We start from the raw sequence: 26,005 nt of genomic DNA, 5'->3' as shown, positions 1-26,005 counted from the left end.
GTCAAATAAGATACTGCCTGTGTTATCCTCTGGGATTTTTATGGTTTCAGGTTTCCCACATAGGTCTTTATCCATGTTGGGTTTATTTTTGTGTATGTTGTAAGAAAGTGGTCCGTTTTTGTTTTTGTTTTGTTTTGCAGGTTTCTGTCTAGTTTTTCCAAAACCATATGTTGAGGAGAATTTTTTAAAGTTCATGTATTTATTTTTGAGAGAGAGAGAGAGAGAGAGAGAGAGAGAGAGAGAGAATGCAGAAGAGGGGCAGAGGGAAATGGAGAGAGAGAATCCCACGCATGCTCTGCACTGCCCTGAGATCATGACCTGAGCTGAATCCACAATCACACGCTTTGGTGACTGAGCCACCCATGTGTCCCAAGACTATCTTTTTTTTTTTCCATTGGATATTCTTTCCTGCTTTGTTGAGAATTAATTGACCATAGAGGTGTGAGTTCATTTCTGGGTTTCCATTCTATTGATCTATGCGTATGTGTTTGTTGTTGTTGTTATTGGTGTTTGTTGTTGTTGTTTTGCCAGTGCCATACTGTTCTGATCAGTACAGCTTTGTAATATACTCTAAAGTCTGGAATTGTGATGTCTCCAGCTTTGCTTTTCTTCTTCAAGTTTGTTTTGACTGTTTGGGGTCTTTTGTGGTTCTATACAAATTTTGAGATTATTTGTTCTAGTTCTGTGACAAATGTTTTTGTTAGTGTGATAGGGATTTCATTACATGTGTAGATTGTTTTGAGGAGTGTAGACATTTTAACAGTATTTTGTTCTTCCCATCCATGAACATGAAATGTATTTCCATTTCTTTGTGTCCTCTTCCATTTCTTTCATCAGTGTATCATAGCCTTTAGAGTACAGGTCTTTCACCTCTGTGGTTAGGTTTATTCCTGGTATCCTGGGGGTATTTGTGCAGCTGTCAATGGGATTGATCTCTTACTTTCTCTCTGTGTTAATTCATGACTCGTCTATAGAAATGCAATAGATTTATCTACATTGATTTCTGTATATTGTGACTTGTCGAATTCATATATCAATTCTAGCAATTTTTATGGGAGTCTTTCATGGTTTTTTATAGAGCACATCATGTCAGTTCCAAATAGCGAAAGTTTTACTTCTTCCTTGCTGATTTGGATGCCTCTTATTTCTTTTTGTTGTCTGATTGCTGTAGCTAGGACTTCCCGTACTATGTGGAATAACAGTGGTGAGAGGGGTCATCCCTGTCTCGTCCCTGACCTTGGAGGAAAAACTTTCAATTTTTCCCCATTGAGGATGAGATTAGCTGTGGGTTTTTCATAGATGACCTTTATTATGTGCAGGTAGATTGAGTCTCAATGTACTTTGCTGAGGGTTTTTATCGTGAATGGATATGACATTTTGTCAAATGCTTTTCCTGCATCTGTGGAAAGCATCATATTGTTCTTATCCTTTCTTCTATTACTGTGGTGCATCATGTTGATTGATCTGTGAACGTGGAACCACCCTTGCAGCCCAGGAATATATCCCACTTGATTATGGTAAATGATTCTATTAATGTATTGTTGACTTTAATTTGAAGGTATTTTAATGAGAATTTCTGCATGCATACTCATCGGGCTATTGGTCTGCAGTTTTATTTAAAAATTTTTTAAACATATTTTTAAATGTTTATTTATTTACTTAGAGTACATAAAAGTGAGGGAAGGCAGAGAGACAGGGAGAGAGAGAATCCTGGCCATGCTCCACACTGTCATGGCAGGGTCCAACGTGGGACTCGAACGCACGCACTGCATGATAATGACCTAATCCAAAATTAAGAGTTGGACAGTAAACTGGCTGAGTCATGCAGGCGCCACTGCAGTTTTCAGTTTTAGTGGAGTCTTTCTCTCGTTCTGGTATCAGGGTAATGATGGCCTCATAAGATGAATTTGTAAGTTTTCCTTCTTTTTTTATTTTTTTAATAATTCGAGAAAAAATAGATTTTACCTCTTCCTTAAATGTTTGGTAGAATTCATCAGTGAAGCCATCTGGCCCTGAACTCTTGTGTTGGGGGGAGAGGTTTTTTGGCTACTGTTTTGATTTCTTTCTGTTTTCAGATTTTATGTATCTTCCTTTTTCAGTTTTGGTAGTTTGTGTGTTTCTAGGAATTTGTCCATTTTTCTCAGAGTGTCCAATTTTTTGCATATAGTTTTTCATAATATTATCTTCTAACTGTATTTTTGTGGTGTTGACTGTTATTTCTCCTTTCTTATTTGTGATTTTATTTATTTGAGTCCTTTTTCTCTTCTTTGTGAAAAGTCTGCCTAGGAGGTTTTCAAGTTGATTACTGTTTTCCAAGGACCAGCCCCTGGTTTCATTGATTTGGTTTAGTGTCTTTTTTGGTTTCTATATCCCTTATTTCTGCCTTAATGTCTATGATTTCCTTCCTACTGCTGTTCTTTTTCTCATTCCTTTAGCTGTAAGTTAGGATTGTTTGAGATTTTTCTTGCTCTTTAAGGTAGGCTTGTATTGCTATATACTTCCATCGTAGACTGCTTTTGCTGCATTCCAAAGGTTTTTACCAGTGTGTTTTCATTTTCATTTGGTTCAGTGTATTTTCTCATTGATTTCCTGTTTGACCCATTCATTTAGTAGCATGTTATTTAACCTCCCTTTATTTGTGGCCTTTCCCTTTTCCTTCCTTCCTTCCTTCCTTCCTTCCTTCCTTCCTTCCTTCCGTGCTTGACTTCCAGTTTCCTTGCTTTGTGGTCAGAAAAGATGCTTGGTCTGGTCTCTTTGGGTACCTGTTGAGGTCTGATTTGCGACCTAGAATGTGATCAATTCTGGAGAATGACCCATGTGCACTTGAAAATAATGTGTACTCTGCCATTTTAGTATGGAGTGTTCTGAATATATCTGTTAAACCCGTCTGGTCCAGTGCGTCATTCAAAGTCATTGTTTCCTTGTTGATTTTCTGTTTACGGGTTCTGTCCATTGATGTGAGTGATGTGTTAAAGTCCTCTACTATCGTTATATTATTATCAGTTCTGGCAGACTTTTGGTGGAGTCTATCGGATTTGTCCATGTATAATATCATTTCATCTGCAAAAAGTGAAAGCTTAACTTCATCTTTGCCAATTTTGATGCCTTTGATTTCCTTTTGTTGTCTGGTTACTGATGCTAGAACTTCCAACACTGTGTTAAACAACAGCGGTGAGAGTGGACATCCGTGTCGTGTTCCTGATCTCAGGGAGAAAGCTCTCAGTTTTTCCCCACTGAGGATGATATTAGCTGTGGGCTTTTCATAAATGGCTTTTATGAATGAACAAATCAGGAGACTATAGATGCTGGCGAGGATGTGGAGAAACGGGAACCCTCCTGCACTGTTGGTGGGAATGCAAACTGGTGCAGCCGCTCTGGAAAACAGTGTGGAGGTTCCTCAGAAAATTAAAAATAGACCTACCCTATGACCCAGCAGTAGCACTGTTAGGAATTTACCCAAGGCATGAAGGAGTACTGATGCATAGGGGCACTTGTACCCCAATGTTGATAGCAGTACTCTCAACAATAGCCAAATTGTGGAAAAAGCCTAAATGTCCATCAACTGTTGAATGGATAAAGAAATTGTGGTTTATATACACAATGGAGTACTATGTGGCAATGAGAAAGAATGAAATATGGCCCTTTGTAGCAACATGGATGGAACTGGAGAGTGTGATGCTAAGTGAAATAAGCCATACAGAGAAAGACAGATACCATATGTTTTCACTCTTATGTGGATCTTGAGAAACTTAAAAGAAACCCATGGGGGAGGGGAAGGAAAAAAAATGAGGTTAGAGTGGGAGAGAGCCAAAGCATGAGACTCTTAAAAACTGAGAACAAACTGAGGGTTGATGGGGGGTGGGAGGGAGGGGAGGCTAGGTGATGGGCATTGAAGAGGGCATCTTTTGGGATGAGCACTGGGTGTTGTATGGAAACCAATTTGACAATAAATTTCATATATTAAATAAAATAAATTAAAAAAATAAAATGTGTAAAAAAAATAAATGGCTTTTATGATGTTTAAGTGTGTTCCTTCTATCCCGACTTTCTTGAGGGTTTTTATTAAGAAACGATGCTGAATTTTGTCAAATGTTTTTTCTGCATCGATTGACAGGATCATATGGTCCTTATCTTTTCTTTTATTAATGTGGTGTATCACATTGATTGATTTGCAAATGTTGAAACAGCCCTGCAGCCCAGGAATGAATCCCACTTGATCATGGTGTATAATTCTTTGTATATGCTGTTGAATTCAATTTGCTAGTATCTTATTGAGAATTTTTGCATCCATATTCATCAGGGATATTGACCTGTAGTTCTCTTTTTTTTACTGGGTCTCTGTCTGATTTAGGAATCAAAGTAATGCTGGCTTCATAGAATGAGTCTAGAAGTTTTCCTTCCCTATCTATTTTTTGGAGTGGCTTGAGAAGGATAGGTATTATCTCTGCCTTAAATGTCTGATAGAATTCCCCTGGGAAGCCATCCGGTCCTGGACTCTCATTTGTTGGGAGGTTTTTGAAAACTGATTCAATTTCTTCACTGGTTATGGGTCTGTTCAAGTTTTCTATTTCTTCCTGTTTGAGTTTTGGAAGCGTGTGGGTGCTTAGGAATTTGTCCATTTCTTCCAGGTTGTCCAGTTTGTTGGCATATAACTTTTCATAGTATTCCCTGATAGTTGCTTGTGTTTCTGAGGGATTGGTTGTAATAATTCCATTTTCATTCATGATTTCATCTATTTGGGCCATCTCCCTTTTCTTTTTGAGAAGCCTGGCTAGAGGTTTATCAGTTTTGTTTATTTTTTCAAAAAACCAACTCTTGGTTTCATTGATCTGCTCTACAGTTTGTTTTAGATTCTATATTGTTTATTTCTGCTCTGATATTTATTACTTCCCTTCTTCTGCTGGGTTTGGGGTGTCTTTGCTGTTCTGCTTCTATTTCCTTTAGGTGTGCTGTTAGATTTTGTATTTGGGATTTTTCTTGTTTCTTGAGATAGGCCTGGGTTGCAATGTATTTTCCTCTCAGGACTGCCTTCGCTGCATCCCAAAGCGTTTGGATTGTTGTATTTTCATTTTCGTTTGTTTCCATATATTTTTAAATTTCTTCTCTAATTGCCTGGTTGACCCATTCATTCTTTAGTAGGGTGTTCTTTAACGTCCATGCTTTTGAAGGTTTTCCAGACTTTTTCCTGTGGTTGATTTCAAGCTTCATAGCATTGTGGTCTGAAAGTATGCATGGTGTGATCTCAATTCTTTTATACTTATGAAGGGCTGTTTTGTGACCCAGTATGTGATCTATCTTGGAGAATGTTCCATGTGCACTCGAGAAGAAAGTATATTCTGTTGCTTTGGGATGCAGAGTTCTAAATATATCTGTCAAGTCCATCTGATCCAATGTATCATTCAGGGCCCTTGTTTCTTTATTGACCATGTGTCTAGACGATCTATCCATTGTTGTAAGTGGGGTATTAAAGTCCCCTGCAATTACCACATTCTTATCGATAAGGTTGCTTATGTTTGTGATTAATTGTTGTATATATTTGGGGGCTCCCGTATTTGGCGCATAGACACTTATAATTGTTAGCTCTTCCTGATGGATAGACCCTGTAATTATTATAAAATGCCCTTCTTTATCTCTTGTTACAACCTTTAATTTAAAGTCTAGTTTGTCTGATATAAGTATGGCTACTCCAGCTCTCTTTTGACTTCCAGTAGCATGATAGATAGTTCTCCATCCCCTCACTTTCAATCTGAAGGTGTCCTCAGGTCTATAATGAGTCTCTTGTAGACAGCAAATAGATGGGTCTTGTTTTTTATCCATTCTGATACCCTATGTCTTTTGGTTGGCGCATTTAGTCCATTTACATTCAGTGTTATTATAGAAAGATATGGGTTTAGAGTCATTGTGATGTCTGTAGGTTTCATGCTTGTAGTGATGTCTCTGGTACTTTGTGGTCCTTGCAACATTTCCCTCACTGAATCCCCCTTAGGATCTCTTGTAGGGCTGGTTTAGTGGTGATGAATTCCTTCAGTTTTTGTTTGTTTGGGAAGACCTTTATGTCTCCTTCTATTCTGAATGGCAGACTTGCTGGATAAAGGATTCTCGGCTGCATATTTTTTCTGTTCATCACATTGAAGATTTCCTGCCATTCCTTTCTGGCCTGCCAGGTTTCAGTAGATAGGTCTGTCACTAGTCTTATGGGTCTCCCTTTGTAAGTTAGAGCCTGTTTATCCCTAGCTGCTTTCAGAATTTTCTCTTTATCCTTGTATTTTGCCAGTTTCACTATGATATGTCGTGCAGAAGATCGATTCAAGTTACGTCTGAAGGGAGTTCTCTGTGCCTCTTGGATTTCAATGCCTTTTTCCTTCCCCAGATCAAGGAAGTTCTCCACTATGATTTGTTCAAGTACACCTTCAGCCCCTTTCTCTCTCTCTTCTTCCTCTGGAATCCCTATTATGCGGATATTATTGTGTTTCATCGCATCACTTAGTTCTCTAATTCTCCCCTCATATTCCTGGATTTTTTTAATCTCTCTTTTTCTCAGCTTCCTCTTTTTCCATAACTTTATCTTCTAATTCACCTATTCTCTCCTCTGCCTCTTCAATCCGAGCTGTGGTCACCTCCATTTTATTTTGCACCTCATTTATAGCATTTTTTAGCTCCTCCTTACTGTTTCTTAGTCCCTTGATCTCTGTAGGAATAGATTCTCTGCTGTCCTCTATACTTTTTTCAAGCCCAGTGATTAATTTTATGACTATTATTTAAAATTCATGTTCCGTTATATTGCTTAAATCGTTTTTTCCTCAATTCGTTAGCTGTCGCTACTTCCTGGAGTTTCTTTTGAGGAGAATTCTTCCATTTAGTCATTTTGGGTAGTCCCTGGAGTGGCACAGAACTGCAGGGCACCTCCCCTGTGCTGTCTGGAGTAACTTGTGTTGGTGGGCGGGGCCACAGTCAGACCTGATGTCTGCTCCAAGCCCACCACTGGGGCCACAGTCAGACTGGTGTGTACTTTATCTTCCCCTCTCCCAGGAGCAGGACTCACTGTGGAGTGGTGTGGCCCCGTCTGGGCTACTTGCACACTACCAGGCTTGTGGTGCTGCTTCTATGGGATCTGGCATATTAACGGGGTGGATCCGCAAGGTGCACAGGGGTGGGAGGGGCAGGCTCAGCTCGCTTTGCCCTCGGTGGTCCGCTGCGGGAGGGGCCCTGTAGCACCGAGAGGGAGGCCGGCCCGTCGGAGGGATGGATCCACAGAAGCAGAGCGCTGGGTGTTTGCGTGGTGCAAGCAAGCTCGGTGTCGGGAACCGGTTCCCTTTGGGGTTTCGGCTGGGGGATGGGCGAGGGAGATGGCGCTGGCCAGCGCCTTTGTTCCCCGCCGAGTTGAATTCTATCTTCCGGGGCTCAACAACTCTCCCTCCCGTTGTCCTCTAGCCCTCCTGCTCTCCGAGCAGAGCTGTTGACTTATAACATTCCAGATGTTAAGTCCCGCTGGCTGTCAGAACTCACAGAGTCCAGCCCCTCCACTTTTGCAAGTCAGACTCTGGGGCTCTGACTTGCCGGGCGGGCTGCCCCTCCACTGCCCCGGCTCCCTCCCACCAGTCCGTGTAGCGCGCACCGCCTCTCTGCCCTTCCTACCCTCTTCCATGGGCCTCTTGTCTATGCTTGGCTCTGGAGAGTCCATTCTGCTAGTCTTCTGGTGGTTTTCTGGGTTATTTAGGCAGATGTGGGTGGAATCTAAGTGATCAGCAGGACGAGGTGAGCCCAGCGTCCTCCTACACCATCTTCTTCTCCTATAGGATTTTGATGGTTCCTGTCTTACATTTAGATCTTTCATCCATTTTGAGGTGTGTGTGTGTGTGTGTGTGTATGTGTGTGTGTATGTATGGTTTCAGAACATGGTCCAGATTCATTCTTCTCACTGTCCAGTTTTCCCAGTACCATTTTCTGAAGAGACTCTTTTTTTCCATTGGATATTCTTTCCTGTGTTGTCAAAGATTACTCAGCCATATGTTTGAAGGTCCATTTCTGGGTTCCCTATTGTGTTCCTTTGATCTGTGTGTCCGTTTTTGTGCCCGTACCATACTGTCTTGATGATTGTGGCTTTCGAATACACCATAAAGTCCAGAATTGTAATGTCTCCAGCTTTTTTTTTTCCTTTTCAACATTATTTTGGCTATTTGGGGTCTTTTCTGGTTCCATACAAATTTTAGGATTGTTTGTTCTAGCTCTGTGAAGAATGCTGATGTTATTTTTATAGGAATTGCTTTGAATGTGTCGATTGCTTTGTGTAGTATTGACGTCTTAACAATATTGGTTCTTCTAATCCATGAGCATGGAATGTTTTTCCATTTCTTTTTGTCTTCTTGAATTTCTTTCATAGACTTTGTGTGGTTCTTTTAATTTTTTAAAAGTTTATTTATTTTTGAGACAGGGAGAGAGAGAGAGAGAGCATGAGCAGGGGAGGGGCAGAGAGAGAGAGAGGGAGAGGGAGACACAGACTCTGAAGCCTGCTCCAGGCTCCAAGCTGTCAGCACAGAGCCCATCGCAGAACTCGAACCCACAAATGCGGGATCATGACCTGAGCCGAAGTCGGCGCTTAACCGACTGAGCCACCCAGGCGCCCCTCTATTGTTTTAAGTGTACTGATCTTTTACCTCTTTGGTTGGGTTTATCCCTGGGTATTTTATGGTTTTCAGTGCAGTTGTAAATGAGATCAATTCCTTGATTTCTCTTTCTGCTGATTCATTATTGGTGTATAGAAATGCAATCAACTTCTGTATATTGATTTTGTATCCTGAGACTTTCCTGAATTCCTGTATCAGTCCTAGCAGCTTTTCAGCGGAGTCTTGGATTTTCTATAGAGAGTATCATGTACGCAAAGAGGAAAAGTTTGACTCCTCCTTGCCAATTTGGACACCTTGTATTTCTTTTTGTTCTCTGATTGCTGAGGCTAGGACTCCCAATGGTATGTTGAATAACAGTGCTGAGAGTGGACATCCCAGTCGTGTTCCTGACCTTAGGGGGAAAGCTCTCAGTTTTTCCCCATTAAAGATGATATTAGCTGTGGGAATTTTGTATCTGGACATTCTGATATTGAGGCATGATCCTTCTATCCCTCCTTTCATGAGTGTTTTTTTTTTTTTCATCAAGAAAGGATGCTGCATTTTGTCAAATGTTTTTTCTGTATCTATTGAGAGGATCATGTGGTTGTTATCCTTTCTTTTATCAATGTGATGTATCGCATCAGTTGATTTGCAGATATTGAATGAGTTGTGCATCCCAGGAACAAACCCCACTTCATTGTGGTGAATAATTCTTTTTATGTGTTGTTGGATCCGGTTTGCAAAATTTTGTTGAGAATTTTTGCATCCAGGTTCATCAGGGAAATTGGTCTGTAGTTTTCCTTTATAGTGAGGTCTTTGTCCAGTTTGGACTCAAGGCCATGCTGGCCTCATAGAATGAGTTTGGAAGTGTTCCTTCCATTTTTCTGGCCATGACCTTATGTTGTTGTTGTTGTTGTTGTTGTTGTTGTTGTTGTTGTTTTCACTTGGGATGCATTCCTCTTGTCTTGGCATTTTGGCTGAGTATTTGCCTTCTCTGTGTTACAAAAGCTCATTATGTTACCTGCCCGTGAGATGAATGGCTTTATGAAGAGGAGGTCATCTAGTGTCCAGGGCCTGGCATATCAGGGAGTGTCTGTGGTGTGTGTTTCATGCACTGTTTTGTGTTCTGGCTGCACTATCCTTCAGGCCCGTTGTATGGGCAATGTATGGTCCTTGGCCAGAATGTGGTGAGTTTTATCTAGGTCTGATCCGATCTGCTTGTTAAACGAGACTTGAAACGACTGCCACTGGAAGTGAAACCCTGCACAACTCTGTTCAAGAGAGGTGGTGTGTTCAGGGGTTTCTGCTGGTCTTCTAGGGAAGGGGCCAGCTCCATTGGGACTGAGGCAAGCTTGACAGCGAGGTGGGGCTTGGTCTAAGCGGGTTAGGCAGCCAGTGTGGAAATTGCCTTGTTTCCAGCAGGTGGCTCTGTGTTTATGCTGATGGGGGGGGGGAGGGGCGCAGAGCAGGGAAATGGCGTCACACAGCTCCTCTGTACCAGCTCCTTTGTCTCCTCATTGTGAACACTGACTCACAGGGATGCTCTCCAAGATGAGTGTATAATCTCCCCACTGTGTGCACCTGGTGTTGTACAGATCACTGTTTCCATGCCATCTGCCTGCAAGTAGTTTGCTCCCTTCTCTTCAGGAGTATGCCAGTTTCCTCAGGGCTGTATCCCAGCCATGCCTGCTAACCTTTGAAACTCCACGTTCTCGGGTGCCAGCATGGCTTGGTGAAGTGTCTGACTCTTGATCCTGGCTCAGATCGTGACCTCGTGGTCGTGGGATTCTCTCTCTCCCCCTCTTCCTGCCCCTCCTTGCATGTGCTCTCTCTCTCTCTCAAAATAATAAACTTAAAAAAATTAGTGGCATGGAATACCTTATTTAGGCAAGATTTCCTCCCTGAGGGGAATGGCAGGGGTCTATCAGTTAAATTTCCAGTACTGACTAGGAAATTGTTTGTTAACTGGTTAAAGGTTACATTCCTGCAGGAATGAAACTAGGTTTGGTGACATGGGGCCTTAAGTTAGTAAGTAACTCCATGATGGGCCTGTAATTTTTCTTAACATTCCAAACCCAAACTTCTACACATCCATTTTTTATTAGAAACATAGCCCTAAATAATATTTTAGCCATCTACTGCTGGCCCTTCTTTTCATATCCTGTGAAACTATGACCATCTCCTAATCATAGATGAAGATCAACTCTGTGGCTCTAAGATCTTTGTGGCTCTCAGTTACTTTGATCTATGTTACTAAGATCTTTGTGAGTCTAAGTTACTGATGGACTTTTGAAATCCTTGACCCAAGGGCCCCCAGCCAGGTTGCTGAGCCATCACTTAGGCACAGAAGCACTCTTTCCAAGTCACCTCTTCCTAAAGTGTTGTCTTTCCCTCTTGTACTTCTGGGTCTTACCCTTTGGCAAGTCACTTATCCTCGTGCAAATGTGTCAAAGTGGCCCAGAGAAAGCTGCTTGCCTGTGACTGCCACTTCATGGTCACATCTTTTCCTTCTGAAACCCCTTGAACTCCCTATCATTCTTCCAGTCTTTGAATATCTCTTTGATTTGGAAATATTTGATTCTCTTGTATTCCTGCTAAAAATATGCATGAAAATATCAAAGCAAGGATTCTTTACCATAAGTGAGCCAGTCACAATGATCCATCTGGCCGTGTGTACTTTTTTTTTTTTTTTTGACAATGTTCAGGCATGATGTGAAGTACATCCTGTAAAATCTGAGTATCATTCATTATCTAGGATAACCACCTTTATGGAAAGCCATTCAATGACATGCTCGTTCAAGATCAGAAAATCACTTAATTTACATACCACAGAATAAAGTGGTATGTACATACGGTATTATCTTAAATATGTAAAGTAGATGTTGCTATGAATTATATGTCATTGTGCATTTGGTTTTCTGTACCATGAATGCTATTATTTGAATTTAACAATAGTAAGTACAAGAATAGGTACATGTCAATCACTAGTAACTAATACTAGCACTAGTTATATATTTTGAAAAAATGAAACCATGATTACTAATAATCTTTTCTTTCATGAGGGTTTCTATTTAGAAAAGAAAATTGAGGAGAAATACTGAATCTCCACATACATCAGACTGTTTTCTATTGATGTCATATGAGTTGGTACATGATCACAATCAATATCCCAAAGAGATATGGTAGTGTTAACTAAAGTATATGTTTCCTCAGACTTCTTTGGTTTTAACCTCTCCTGCTCCAGACTCATCTATGCTGGCACATTACATTCAGTCATCCTGTCTCCTTAGGCTCCACCTGGTCATGACGATTTTTAGATTTTCCATGTTTTTCATAATCTGCAAAGTTTTGAGGGTACATTTGTAGCATGTATTTTGTAGAATGATCCTTGGTTGGGATATGTCTAATGTTTGTTCATATGCTTAGGCCAGAGTTAATGTGTTTTGGTGTAGATCCAGAGGCATAGTGCCATCCGTAATTACCACTTCACATAAAGGATGTTTACTCTGAGGATTGGGATCTTTTGTGGTTCCATACACATTTTAGGACTGTTCTAGTTCTGTGAAAAATGCTGTTGGGTATTTTGATGGAGATTTCATTAATTGTGTCAATTGCTTTGGGAAGTATAGACATTTTCACAATATTTGTATTTCTGATCCATGAGCATGGAATGTCCTTCCATTTCTTTGTGTCATCCTGAATATTTTCATCATTGTTTTATAGTTTTCAGAGTATAGGTCGCTCACCACTTTGGTTAGATTTATTCATAGATATCTTATTATTTGGTGTGCAACTATAAACGGGACTGTTTTCTTAATTTCTCTTTCTACTGCTTCAGTATTGTTTAGAAATGCAACAGATTTCTGACAATGATTTTGTATCCTGTGACATTGCTGAATTCATTTATCCGTTCTAGCAGTTATTGACTGGACTCTTTGGGGTTTTTTATATATAGTGTCATGTAATCTGCAAAGTGTGAAAGTTTCACTTCTTCCAGATTTGGATTTGTTTTGTTTTGTCTGCTGGCTGTGGCTTGGACTTCCAGTACTATGTTTATGAAAAATGGTGACAGTAAACATCCTTGTCTTCTTCCTGACCTTACAGGAAAAGCTCTCAGATTTTCCCCACTAAGGATGATGTTAACTATGGGGTTTTCATAGATAACCTTTATTACATTGCTGTATGTTCCCTGTATACCTACTTTAGGGGGTTATAATCATGAATGGATGTTGTATTTTGTCAAATGCTTTTTTCTGCATGTATTCATGTGACTGTATTTCTTTTGAAATGTTTATTCATTTTTGAAAGAGACAGAATGTGAAAGGGGTAGGGGCAGAGAGAGAGGGAGACACAGAATTTGAAGCAGGCTCCAGGCTCTGAGCTGTCAGCAGAGAGCCCAACGCAGGGCTTGAATCATGAACCATATAGTCATGACTTGAACCAATGTCAGACGCTTCAAGGAATGAGCCACCCAGTAGCCCTGATCATAGAGTTCTTATCCTTTCTCCCAGTGATGTAATGCATCACAGTGATTGATTTGTTAATATGGAACCACCTTGCAGCTTAGTATTTTTTGCTGGACTGAGTTAGTGGTACAAACTCCTTTAGTTTTTGTTTGGGAAACTATATGTCTCCTTCTATTCTGAATGATAGCCTTGCTGGATAGAGTATTCTTTTTTTTTTTTTAATTTTTTTTTCAACGTTTATTTATTTTTGGGACAGAGAGAGACAGAGCATGAACGGGGGAGGGGCAGAGAGAGAGAGGGAGACACAGAATCGGAAACAGGCTCCAGGCTCCGAGCCATCAGCCCAGAGCCTGATGCGGGGCTCGAACTCACGGACCGCGAGATCGTGACCTGGCTGAAGTCGGACGCTTAACCGACTGCGCCACCCAGGCGCCCCTGGATAGAGTATTCTTGGCTGGTGATTTTTCCATTCGGCACTTTGAATACGTCATGTCACTTCCTTCTGGCTTGCCAAGATTCTGTTGACAAATCTGTAGCTGTGCTTTGGTGTTTGGGGACATGTGGCTGTGTGAGACAGATAAGGGTAGCTGGGGGTGCACAGCTGGGTGGGGTGCACAGCTGGGTACGGTGCAGATGTGTGCAGTGGCAGCTTTGCCTACAGCTGGCCTGACAGGGTGCCCATGCGGTTTTAAAAAAGTTTGCCCCGAGGCCAGCAGGCTTTGAGTGGGCGAGTCCCCTAGAGAACTCTTGGGACTGGCACACAGCTAGCATGTTAGGTAGCAAGTGTCTTTGCAGGTCCAATTCCTGGTAGGTGCCTCTGTGCTTAACCTGGGGGTGGGGGTTGGGGTTAAAAATGGTGCCTGTGAGCTCCCTCATTTTTGGAAAAGTCCCCCAACCACTCAGAAGTCAGCATGAACAGATCTGCCTCCTGTTGCCTTGGCATTGTGTAAAATGCCATGTGTACATTGCCTCTCTACACAGGTAGGGACCTGGTTACACTCATCCTCCTAGATCACCCAGTGCCAGGTCAGCTGACCTCCAAAGCTCCAGGAACCAAACTCAAGGGAATTCAGCCCCTCTGGGTTTTACAGCCAAATGTTCTGGGGATCTGTGTCAGCTCCCTGTTGTGAGGGCTCACTTTCTCTGTCTTCTCTGCAGGCAGCCAGCCTCCACCTTTCTGACCTTCCTAACCTTTCTGATGAAGCTTCTATTTAGGTGTGGGGTTTGTTCTTCCAGTCTTTGGATTGCTCTCTGGTTCATGGACTTGGATGTGGATGTTATGTAGTTGAACACATGGGACAGGGTGAGCTCAGGGTCCTCTTACTCTATTATTAATTTTTTTAAATGTCTTATCACCCATGCACTTCAGGATTAGAAAGGAACGTTCCCACATTTTCTTCTAGGATTTTATGTTTTGAAACTCTCTTTAATGAGGTATAATTTACATATAACAAATAGCCTCAAGTTAAAGGGTATAATTTGATGAGACTTGATCTCATGGATACAGCACCATGAAATCATATGGTTTCTCTCTAAACCTTAAATCATGATCCCTTTGTGTCTAGCACTTATGCTGCTTTTGAAGTAAGGACTAAATTTTTTTTTTTTTTTACGTTTTCAGATATTGCCCAGGTGTCTGAATGCCTGCACTGGGGTACCTACCTCCTTTTCTGATAGACTGTATTCCTGTAAATATTGCGGTCAGTCTCCCCTTGGACTTTATCCTGTGTTGTATCTTTCAGTCTGTTCACTTAATTTTGTTGCAGTACTTTAATGTTGAGGGATTCATAATTGGATTGATTTTCACTAAATGGTACGAGCCACAGTTCCAATCATGACAAAAAGTATGCGCTTCCTGTGTTAGGTACTCAAGAGCAAGGCAGACATCCTGGACTCTTGAGCTGAGAATGTCACTCTTTTTGCCGGCCCTCTTCCCTACCCTTGGAGACAAGAGTCTCCTTTTGGTCACACAGAAATGTAGGTGAAGTCAACAGACAAGAGTCCCTTCTCTTTTCTTCCCTTTGTCTCTCAACCCCCCCCCTGTCGCTACCTTCTGCCTGTCCCTTTCTCAGACTCAATCCCCCAGGCCCACTGCTCCAATCCAGCCGTGATCAGGGTGTCCTCCAGCTGCTGGTCTCTGCCCTGTCCATCCCTCAGTGAGGAAACTGCAAGAGGATTAGGTAGTTCATGGGTCAGATCAAGAAATCTTTGCTCCTCAGAGCCCTCCTACACGTGGTGTAGTCTGTGGAGACCTGGCATTCTGGGCGAGGGTCTGACTCCATGTGTGGCCTCCTCACTCCTCTCCCAAGGTCACTGCTGGTCCCTCATCCTTCCCCACCATTAGAACTCAGCCATTTCCTAGGACAGATACCTATCTGACCCCGAGGCACCAGGGAGTCAGTGAATATTTCTAAAATAAATTAGCATAAGCACCTCAACAATCTAGATATAGGAAGTTCCCATCACCCTGGAAAACTCCCTCAGGCTCCCTGCACAAAGGGTGATCTTGCTTCTATCCTCTATCATCACCATTTCTGCCAGTTTGTTACCTGTGTGTACAGGAACCCCACTGTGTGCACTCGATGGGGAGTGAGAGTAGATGGTCCTAGAAGCAGACGCTGACACAGAGACAGAATGGTGAAAGGTGGATTAGGGGACAGTAGGAAGGACAAAGTGTAGGTGACATGATGGGCAGGGAAAGCATTCAGGTAGATCTGATACATTCTCCAAATGTATATATAATCACCATAGTCTGTTACCATGCACAGTCCTCTTCAAATTTCAAAGTGGTTGTCCTATAAGGCAAAGAGATTTTGGTTTATTTCCCTCTGATCTTATATTTTTCTATATGCATTCTGTCTTCTGTAGTTTATCTGTGGCCTCAGATGAACACTGTAGTGTGTGGCTGCATCTGTAAGATTATATGTAATGGAAAATGATTGTCTTCAGATCTAGATCTCTAAAGGTACACATTCTCATAATTATCTTTTCTTTCTTTGTGTGGCAGGGCCTGAATTTTAATAGAAAAATGAGAGACCATGTCTTATTGTTTAAAATAGTGATTCCCACTCCCTGGGCTGAGTTGTTAATAGTCCTAGTTTAATGAACTTCCATGACCATCTTTTTTGGAGGATCACTGTGTGGAGATATCTTAATTGAAACTGTAAGACGCGTGAGGGGACACTTCCCAGAGATTTTGCAGATGCTTTATGCACTGAATGTCTTCTTTTTCTCTTGTTCTTAGAAACAAATATTACCCCTGTTTTCACAGATAACACAGCTGAGGCTCTGTGTAGGTCCCACTGAGAACTGGTATTAGGACTGAGACAGCAGGAACACAGGCAAAGCCTCAGGATATTGTGAGAGAAGTTTGAGGAGATGCAAAGCTGTAGTCATGGTGATGACAGGGGTCCAGCGGGGATGGCTTCTGGCCAACCCTGAATTGTAGGTTGACCCGTGCTGAAGGCCAATGCAGGCACTCAGCTGATCTAGATCTTGTCTCCACTTTTAGTCTCATGGAGGGATATGAACTTGGGCATACAAAAATTTTCATAAGGCCAAGTTAAATTCCCCATATCTCTTGGGAATATCCAGAACCTTCAGGAAAATCCAGGGAGACAACAATCTTTTTAGATGATTACCTGCGTGCACTTTGGCAACACACTGACATTTTGGAGATGAACACTGTATTGTGCACTGAGAGTGATCCCACATAGCAGCTCTGTGTGGACCTCACACTCCCTGCTCAGGCTGTGGCCAGGAATGACCTCCAACTGCATCTCACTGACCCCAACACCCTCCCCTCTGCACCTCCTCAAACTCTTACTGTCCTCAACTTCCCTTCTATTTCTATATGATTCAAGGTTTCCCCGTTTTTGCACTGGATCCTTCAGTGGTGCTTCCATTATGGTGATCACAAGGTTCGCATCATTTAATGCATGTCCCTCTTTCACACAGGACACCTGATGCTCTAAAAGTTAGGGGTGCGCCTCATTCTTTACAGAACCCAAAACATTGTGTCTCCAAAATAAGCACCAGTACTGCTGATACGTCTGCTTTTGTATAAAAAATCCTCTTTCATTTTGACAAGAAAAACATATAGCTCACCGTATTACAGGGAAATGACACTGCCTATTGTATGTATGTCCTGAGAAACTTGAGATATGCTACAGTGTCCTCAGGTAGATTATAGTTGGATTTCCAAGACTCACAACCATCTCTACATCATTGCCACAAAGTCAATCGTGAAGATGAATATACTTTACCAGCCACTCATCCAATTCAGGTCATCTTAACAAATAGAATAGGTGGAGGAGCTGGTGGAGGAGGGGAATGTGGCCTACAGCCCATGACTGGTGGTGAAGGGTGGTGCTGGGGTACAGACTGCAAGGCGATCCTGGGAAAGGACCAGGCCCTCTTACATACATAATAGCCTGTGGAAAAGAAATGAGAGGTATGTTCATAGGACAGAACAGAGCACGAACACCAGCAAAAAGCGGAAGCCCAAAGAAGTAGTGCTCATATCCTACTAGCTTCCCCACCACCAGGTTCCAAGATGGCAACATCAGCGCCAAAATGTCTACCCATACTTTGGGTTCCACTTACAGCTTTGGAGTGGGGAATGGATGTTATTGGGATAAACTAGTGTCTCCACATGTCTGGAAATGTAGAAACATCAAGGGCTCTTTTCCTAGAAGATTTATAGACTGAATACCAAATTAACAAAGTAGCATATTCCAGATAGGAAGGCATCTATGTCCAGGATCACCCTCCACCCTTCGTCCCCCTCCACCACAGAGGCTGCTTATTGTGTATGTGAAGAACTACAGAATGAGAAGGAATGACAATCCCAGTCTCCACACATGGAATCATAGCCATCGTGGCTCAAAGCTCTGACTCTAAGCCCCTGCCTGTGCCCAATCTACTGTCCTGACAATGGGGTCTCCTCCTCTCTGGAAGTGCTATCCATGGGCACAGAGACCCATGGGGAGATGGGGATCCTGAGGTCATGCAGAGGACCTGGGAAAGCATGCTCTTAGAGAAACAGGTAACCTATACATGTTAGTTGGGTTCAGCTAATTTATTTTAATTCAGAGGTACTTCTCAGCTTAAGTACAGTATATTTTGCAGGGTAACTATGTCCTCTGGAAAAGTGAGCTGAAATTCTAAAATACAAAATTAACACAAATGCATTTTGATTTCTGGTGTAAGTTTCCATGTTTTAGCTGTACCTGTGACACAGGACACGAGAGAACATGCTCATGTGAACACAAGTGAAGGACACGGTGGGGACTTGCCATACAGGTAATTTTTTTCTCTTCACAACTTAAGTTTCAGTGCATGTTTTCTATGACAAGTATGCCACCTCTTATAGGTCAGAGTATTTATGCCCAGGGCACACTTGAAGGGATTCTGGACAGCATGTTTACCAAAATGCTGATGGGTATAAAATTTATTTTGTCTAAGACCATTCTAAATGACACATACAAAAATATAAGTTGGAGTGAAAGCAGTTTGCATTTTCAAATTGTAAGGATACCCACAGGTTTTTCTGAACACGTTAAAACCCTCGAGAGGAAGAAAGAGCAAGAGCAATGATTCCACATTGAGGAGATCCAGAAAGAATGAGGCAAGGTAGGAGACTTCCAAGTGGAGTGTGGTGTCATCCTCCTTGATTTATTCCAGGAACACATTGGAAAATCCCTATGGTCCTCACCCTTAAGCACGCTTAGCTTCTAAAGTTACCACAAAGAGATGCCAGGTAGAAAACAGGGAAGCCTGTAGACTCAGGGGTAAAGGTTTTTGCATTTGGAAAAAAAAACAAAAACAAAAACAGCAGACATACCATACAACACACAAACCAGAGACAATGGCAGGAGAGTGTGCTGTACAGAAAGATGTGGCTGTCCGTAAAGACTTAGAACTGAAAATGGCCTCAGCATTTACCTTGTGCTTCTTGGCAGTTTTGGCAGAACCAGTGTTGATGTCACTCTTGAGTGTGACACCTGCTTCTGGACCTACAAAAAGCCCTAGAAGGGATGGAGGTTTATTCTGATTTGAGTAGACTGTTTGGAGATCAAAAACAAAAAACCCTCCCCTCATTCTTCTGACAACTTAAACTCTTTGCCCCAGTCAGATTGCAAATCACATGCAGAGGGTGTCCCATATGCCTCAGTTGATCCCCAAGAAGAACTTGAAGAATGATCCCTTATAACTTGATGAAGAATACATCTGAATCAGGGCTTTTAGGAGTCATCACTCATCGAACAACTATGGATGGCTAGGGGTACAACTAGATGGATATACGTTACATTGTGCCTCATGCCTCACAGACCCCAGCACGTGGACTGTGTACAGAGCATTTCTGCTGAAGCACTATGTCTGCTTTTCTGCATATGGCCCCATTCCTTCTCCACAAGAGACGCCTGTACCAACACATCCTGAGAAACTTGAGGAATGCTGTAATGTCAGCAGATGCATTCCCCTTGCATCACAATGGTCTGTGGTACCACCTCTGCACCTTGGCCCAAGATCTAACAGCAACAAAGACAAGGTGAGTGTGTTTTACAAGTCAACTCCTAATGCTCAGATCATCTTACCAAGTGTTGCAGATGGAGGGGTTCGGGGTGGCCCCAGGGCCACCAAGGTTCAGGAGGTGGATGTGCCTAATAGTCCATGGGGGCGGAGCACGTCTAGGGTAGGGCATGCAGAATCTTCCAGTTAACGGAGGAGGTCCCCAGGATCCAGACTGCCCTGCAGAACAGAAGTGACAGCTACATTCATATGCCAGACAAAAGAACCAATACCAAAAGCAGCTGTAACCCACAGAAGAATGTGTCAGCACCTGCCACCTTCTCTGCCACCAGGATCCAAGAGAGTAGCATCAGTACCTGAAAACTCTGTCCCTGCCACTGGATACCACCTACAGCTTGGGGTAGTAGATGCAAGAGGTTAACCTACTGTAACCACACATCACTGCCCATGTCTGCAGAAGTAAAATGGCAAGGGGCCTGTCCTAGAGGGTTAACAGAAGTAATTACAGACTAATGAAGTAGCATTCTCCAGACAGGCAGCCATCGATGTCCAGGTTCATCCTGCATCCCTCCTCTATGGTGACTCCAGATGCTCTGCTTTTGGTATATTAAGAACACACACACACAAAATGAGTGGGAATAAATGGCTCATATTCTGCTCATGGAATCACAGCCACTCCTGGCAAAAAGTTCTGCAACTGGACCCTCACTTTACCTCCTCTGCTCCTCTCCCTGAGAAAGGAGCCTTCCTTCTTGAAGTGCTGTCAAAGGCCTCTGAGACCTCTGGGGAGTGGAGGATGCCTGGAATCTTGCAGGGGAATGAGAGTCTTCTGTGAGGAACAAGTTACTTGTAGTTTATGTCTACAAAGCTCAGATGTGTTCATCTTAATGCATAGGGAATTCTGACTGTAAGCATACTACAGGACACAGAGTAATTATGTGCAACAGAAAAAAAGAGGTACAAATTCACATAATAGATTTCATGCAAGTGTTTTGGTATAAAACTCCTGGTATGTGTCATGAGACTGTATCAGCTCTAACAGTGACTGGGGATACAATCAGAAACTGCTCATATAAACACAATTGAAGGACACAGTGTTCAAACTATTTTTACCTAAGGTATAGCTGGAAGGATTCCAGACAACTCATTTACCAACAAAGACGGAAAGGTGATGAGTGATGACATTGACTTTAAGACCACTCTAAATGGCACAGGGCACAAAATGTAAAGTTGGAGTCATGATGTCATTTTTAACAGGTTCATCTCCTAGCCAGAGTCAAGAAAGGAAGACACAGCAGCCACACTGTCACCACAGAGGTGAGGTCTGGAAGGGGTCACCCAGCCAAGGAGACTTTTGTTTGGAGTGTCAGGTCATCCTCCTCTCGTTATTTCCTGAAACTCACGGAAAAACCTTAAGGTACTCCGTCTCTAAGAACTTTTGGCTTCTACACTTACCACAGAAAGCTGACAGACTAAAAATTGAGAAGCCTGTGGGCTCCTGGGTTATGGGTGTGCGTTTGGAAAACAAAGAACAAACAGACATATCACACAACATGCAAAGCGAGACAAGGCTGGGAGAGCGTGCTGTACATAAAATGAGGGTTTCCCCAAAGAGTTACAACTGAGAACGGCCCCAGCATTTACCTTGTCCTTATCTGCATTCTTGGTACAGTCAGAGCTGCTGTAACTCACAGAGGTTTCAGCAGTTTCTCGATCTACTAAAGACCCTAGAAGGGACAGAGGTTTATTCTGCTTTCAGAGGACTGGGTGGAGTGAAAACAATTCCTCATCTCATTCCTCAAATATCTTAAACTTTTCCCTACACTCAGGTCCCTGACCAGAGGCAGAGGGTATCCCACATGCCTCAGGTGACCCCCGAGGATAAGGGGGAGAACCATCCCCCTCACAGTGCCCTAGTTCATGTTGTTTCATAATTAAATAACTGTGGACAGGTCAGGCACAACTAGCATTTAGAATTCATCAGTAAAACAGAGGTTTCTCAGTATACGTCATGGGAAATCACGATTTCATTACAGATCAAGAATAAACATGAGGATGCTTGGATTCAGCATCCGACTCTTGATTTTGGCTCAGGTCACGATCTCATAGCTTGTGAATTCAACCCCAGCGTTGGATTCCTCACTGACAGTGTGGAGCCTGCTTGGCATTCTGTCTCTGCCTCTCTCAAAAGAAATAAACTTAAAAAAAAAGAATAAAATTGAGAATACTGGTTTGGTGTATATCCTCAATGAATCCTCAAGAAGGGTGCATTTCTTCAGACTTCAGGCAAATTTTTCAATCTCTCAGCTTATCTACAAGCTGCCTTCCACATGAGAGCAGTTATTATATAACAAAAGACTAATTTTACACTATTGAGAAAAGGAAAACTATGAGAATTTAGCAGTGAAGCTGAAGAGTTGCATTGATAACATCAGAGGACTAAGCTAAGCTCTATGGAACCTGAATTGAGGGATGTAGGGCTACAGTTCCCAAAAACAAAAATAAAGACTGTTTAAAATAGTGAACAAATGACCTTGTCCTCAAATAAAGTAAAGTCTTCACATTGAGTCTGGGTGGGAAGAAGGATGAGGCCCATGTCCTGTCATCCTTTCCAGGCTCTTCAGACAGGGGGATGCTAGAGGAGGTGGGAGGGTCACAGTCAGAGGAGGGGCATGAGCTCCACCAGTCACAGGGACAAGTGCCTCACTGCCTGCGGCACCAGAGAACACTCTTCTGTCACCCCTTCAGGCCACCTGCTGTCCTTAGTGCTTGTGATTCTTTCCAGACCACACGATGATCATCCACAGGAAACAGGCTGCACAGCAGAAATTAGACTGCGGCACATCACAACGTGCTCCTTACCTCTCCTTGGAGGATTCTGCGTCTCTGGTCTTGCAGCCATTGGTTTCTGCCTCGTGTATCCCTCAGGCAGCCTCTTTGCTTCCATCCCTTCCAGTCCTGGATACAGAAAAATAATGGACTTCTATAAGAGTTGCAACACCATGTCGTCTACTAGACAACAAACAGTGCGGGTGTCATCCCTGGAAACACCCATAAAAACGCAAGTCAAATGACCACACCTGTATTTCAAGTAAGGACCTCCCTGCCCTGCTCCGCCATCTCCCTGTCCCAGATCTGAGTCTTGAGCTGGGGGAGAAAAGACACATCCACCTTCAGTCGTGCCAGACTGTGCACCAAAGAAAGAGGAGGAAACAAGAAAACACTTACCTAGTTGTCCTGAGCATTCTTCTTATGAACTGCGATCTGAAAAAGCCAACAATGAAAAGCCTGTGTTTAGGGATTCCAAGGGTCACTAAACTCACCCGCATGAGGTGCTAAGGGTTCAGTATGTCAGGAAGAACTCAGGTTACCTGGTGTCTAAAGGTGAGCTCTGCCTGCTGCAGCCGTTCCCGTGTTTGTTCAATTTGTTGCCTATGAGTTATAATTGCTTTTGTCAGGTAAGGCCCAATATTGGGTATGATTTTAAATAATCTGCCCACGTTCCCATCAACCTCATATCTGTCCCCTGACACAATTTATTCTTACACATGAAACACTTTTCACATGATTATAAATGTACAGTAGGATCAAAGCTATTGTTACATCCTTTCCTTACTCATTATTCCATGCCCATAGGGTTCAGAGTTCATAGAATTCCTTCCCATTTTCAATCTTTCCCTAACTCATCATGTGACAAATGTCTTTTATCATAAAGCTCTATTCTTCTTTAACTTATATCCTCACCATGTTTCCCAGGGTTGCAAAGATGAGGACCATGAAATGGCACTACCGTGTTGATGGGTATGATTCATCATACGACACACTACTCTCCTATAGATTATGACAATTGACACCACCCCCGAGGAATGTTGGCATAGACAAAGTTTCCACAGAGTCTGGCCATTACTTGAGATCCACAAATGTTTAGAAAATTAATTGTTTTGTTCTTTCTAAAACTTACCTTTTTTATCTGTTAATACTCTATGCATATGTTGACTTTAAACATTGCAAAAAGATTAAAAACAAAAAAATGAACAGAGGTTTCATGAGCTGCTGGTAATTAGTAGCTGAACTCACTTGTACTTATTTTTTCTGTAGCTATTTTCTTTTTTTTTTTTAATGTTTATTTATTTTTGAGACAGAGTGAGCACACGCATGAGCGGGGGAGGGACAGAGAGAGAGGTAACAGAATCCGAAGCAGGCTCCAGGCTCTGACCTGTCAGCACAGAGCCTGATGCGGGGTTCAAACTCATGGACTGTGAAATTATGACCTGAGCTGAAGTTGGGACGCTTAAATGACTGAGCCACCCAGGCACCCCTTCTGTGGCTATTTTCAAATCTTACTTGCAGCTGCCAGCTGATTCTTCTTTGCCGCCAGTTCTCAGTGTCATTTTCAGCTTCCTAAGATGGGAAAGATATATACACAGTCAGGACCAAGGTTCAGAAGCTCCCCCTTTTTACCTCGCAGCACTCTTGAAGGCCTATGCAAATATCCCTTCCCCCACCTCTCCCATAAATGCACAGACAACACAATCAGAGAAATGAAGTGAACACCCCATTTAAGTTAAAGAAAATTCAACTTCTGTCTGCTGCCACGTCTCTGCTATTGGAACTGTCTTTCTAGTTCTGTTTCCTCTCCTTTATCATAAAGTCATCAAATTACATTGCACTTTGTGCCTTCCCAGAATTGGTCTTTTGTTTGAGATGGTGAAGACTCATTTCATCAGTGAGTGAAAAACCATGTCTGTCCAACTGTACCCATTAGGATGAAGCAGGGGATCATCACTAGTCTTACACCTGCATGGAGAGCCCTGATTCTCACTCCAAAAGTTGTACCATGACACAGGCAATCACCCTGAAAGACGACCTTCCAGGATATGGCTTCCCTAACATTGCAGCTCACTCCCAGACATCACTAGAGTTCAGGACTGCAACCCCTGCCTCCACCTTGACCTATCCTGGTGGAAGAAAAGGCCAATCTTAGAGCAACAACATCTCCTAAAGTACAACCTGATATGAACTGTCACACAGTCTGGGTTAACTTCCAGGAAACAGATTTCAGATGGAAAACTCTCAACTTCATGGAGCCAAATCTACTTTAACAAGACTGATTCCATTGATAGTGAAGGAAGCAAAAGGCAATGCTTGGCAAGGCTGGGTGGCTGTGTTGCCTTCAGACTATTTGTGGTGTTGAGATTGTTTCAACTTGACACTTGATGTACTCAAGAATCACATGCAAAATTGAAAATCTCTTCGAAAATGACACAAAAGCACTAGACAGAGAAAGTCACATGATTTTCCTTCTGACATCTCAGGCAGTCTCTCAGCAAATGCTTTCTGGAGTGGTTGTAATGTAGTGGTTCTGTTGTAAGGGGTTGAAGATAGAGAGGTGGTCAGGGTGCTATACTCACTCACAGAAAGAGCTTACGAATTAACAAAAACAAGATGCCAGTGAGACAGAGCAGGCCCTAACCCCAGCTGTAGGAAGGACTAACATAAAGGTGAGTGTCCAGGGAAGAGAAGGAAGACTTCACTTTCCAACATGAGTGAGGGACTCTAAAGTGCCTGATCTCCTCCTTAGAACAAAAGGAAATACTGTACAAAGGAGGAAGCATGTGACTGAATGCACCAAATACCTAACAACCCTACAAAGACACACAAGACCAAGATGGAGAAGAAGGAAGCCCAGGACAAAGCCAGCCTGGCAGTTGGACCCAAAATCCCTAGGACTCATCATTAATGTGGGGGGCATACATTTGAATGGCAAAGAAGTTGAACAACTTTATGGGCACAGACTTAGAAGTAAATAAGTGTAGTTCAGGGGCGGCCAGCAAACATGAGCCCTAGTGAAGCTGCGGGCTTTGGTCAAGACTCAGAAGAGTTACACTTAAAAAATCAGGGGACAGGAAACAACTTGACTTTCTGAGGGATTGGTCCTGCAGTGAACAATCTCACTGGCAGAATGGATGCAGGAATCCAGTACTGCTGGCACCCCTACCCACTTTCCAAAAAGCAACTTCTATTGTTTCTGCAACAAGATAATTCAATTTTTTCCCCACACATTTTTGACCCATGTCTGGTCCTGAACAAAAATGACATAATTGCTGGATGACAAAACAGTGTGATGCAATTGAAACCTATAGGACAGTGTAGGTGGATCCAGAGTGGATCCAGGTGTCAACGTTATTAATGATGGTACCTTCCCTCTTCTGCCCCAAATACATGACACAATATGTGACAAGCACTTAGGACAGAAAGGAAAATGCAGGTTATGTTACAGAAAGCAAGGTAGGAAGGGAAGGCACAATTCTACTGAATGCATTTGGCAAAAATACTCTGGACCCAGTTCCAAAAGAAATATAATTATTTCTACTGGCTGCCACGTTCTCCCATACAATGCAG

The 26,005-nt window shown here is 42.6% G+C and overlaps 2 long non-coding RNA genes across 4 annotated transcripts in view; one reads left to right on the top strand and one right to left on the bottom strand.

Annotated features, from left to right (window-relative positions):
- LOC111559414 overlaps positions 1 to 26,005 on the top strand; it is a 36,634-nt gene that overhangs the window by 1,928 nt on the left and 8,701 nt on the right. The window lies entirely within an intron of this gene.
- On the bottom strand, positions 15,698 to 24,081 carry LOC123383714. 3 transcript variants are annotated; one of them, XR_006593728.1, is made up of 9 exons: positions 23,948 to 24,081; positions 22,975 to 23,035; positions 22,832 to 22,867; positions 22,684 to 22,750; positions 22,466 to 22,561; positions 19,669 to 19,822; positions 19,016 to 19,098; positions 17,335 to 17,502; positions 15,698 to 15,864 (listed from the first exon to the last, which is right to left on the bottom strand). It is a non-coding gene; the product is annotated as an uncharacterized LOC123383714 (long non-coding RNA). The 3 variants fall into 3 exon arrangements; XR_006593729.1 differs by lacking the exon at positions 22,684 to 22,750 and having other exon boundaries at positions 23,948 to 24,080; XR_006593730.1 differs by lacking the exons at positions 22,684 to 22,750; positions 22,975 to 23,035 and having other exon boundaries at positions 23,948 to 24,079.

The sequence above is a fragment of the Felis catus genome, unplaced genomic scaffold (assembly GCF_018350175.1).
Source record: "Felis catus isolate Fca126 unplaced genomic scaffold, F.catus_Fca126_mat1.0 Un_scaffold_60, whole genome shotgun sequence".
Classification (NCBI taxonomy): Eukaryota; Metazoa; Chordata; class Mammalia; order Carnivora; family Felidae; genus Felis; species Felis catus.
Note: the sequence above shows the minus strand (reverse complement) of the source record. Positions and strands in the feature narration are given on the sequence as shown.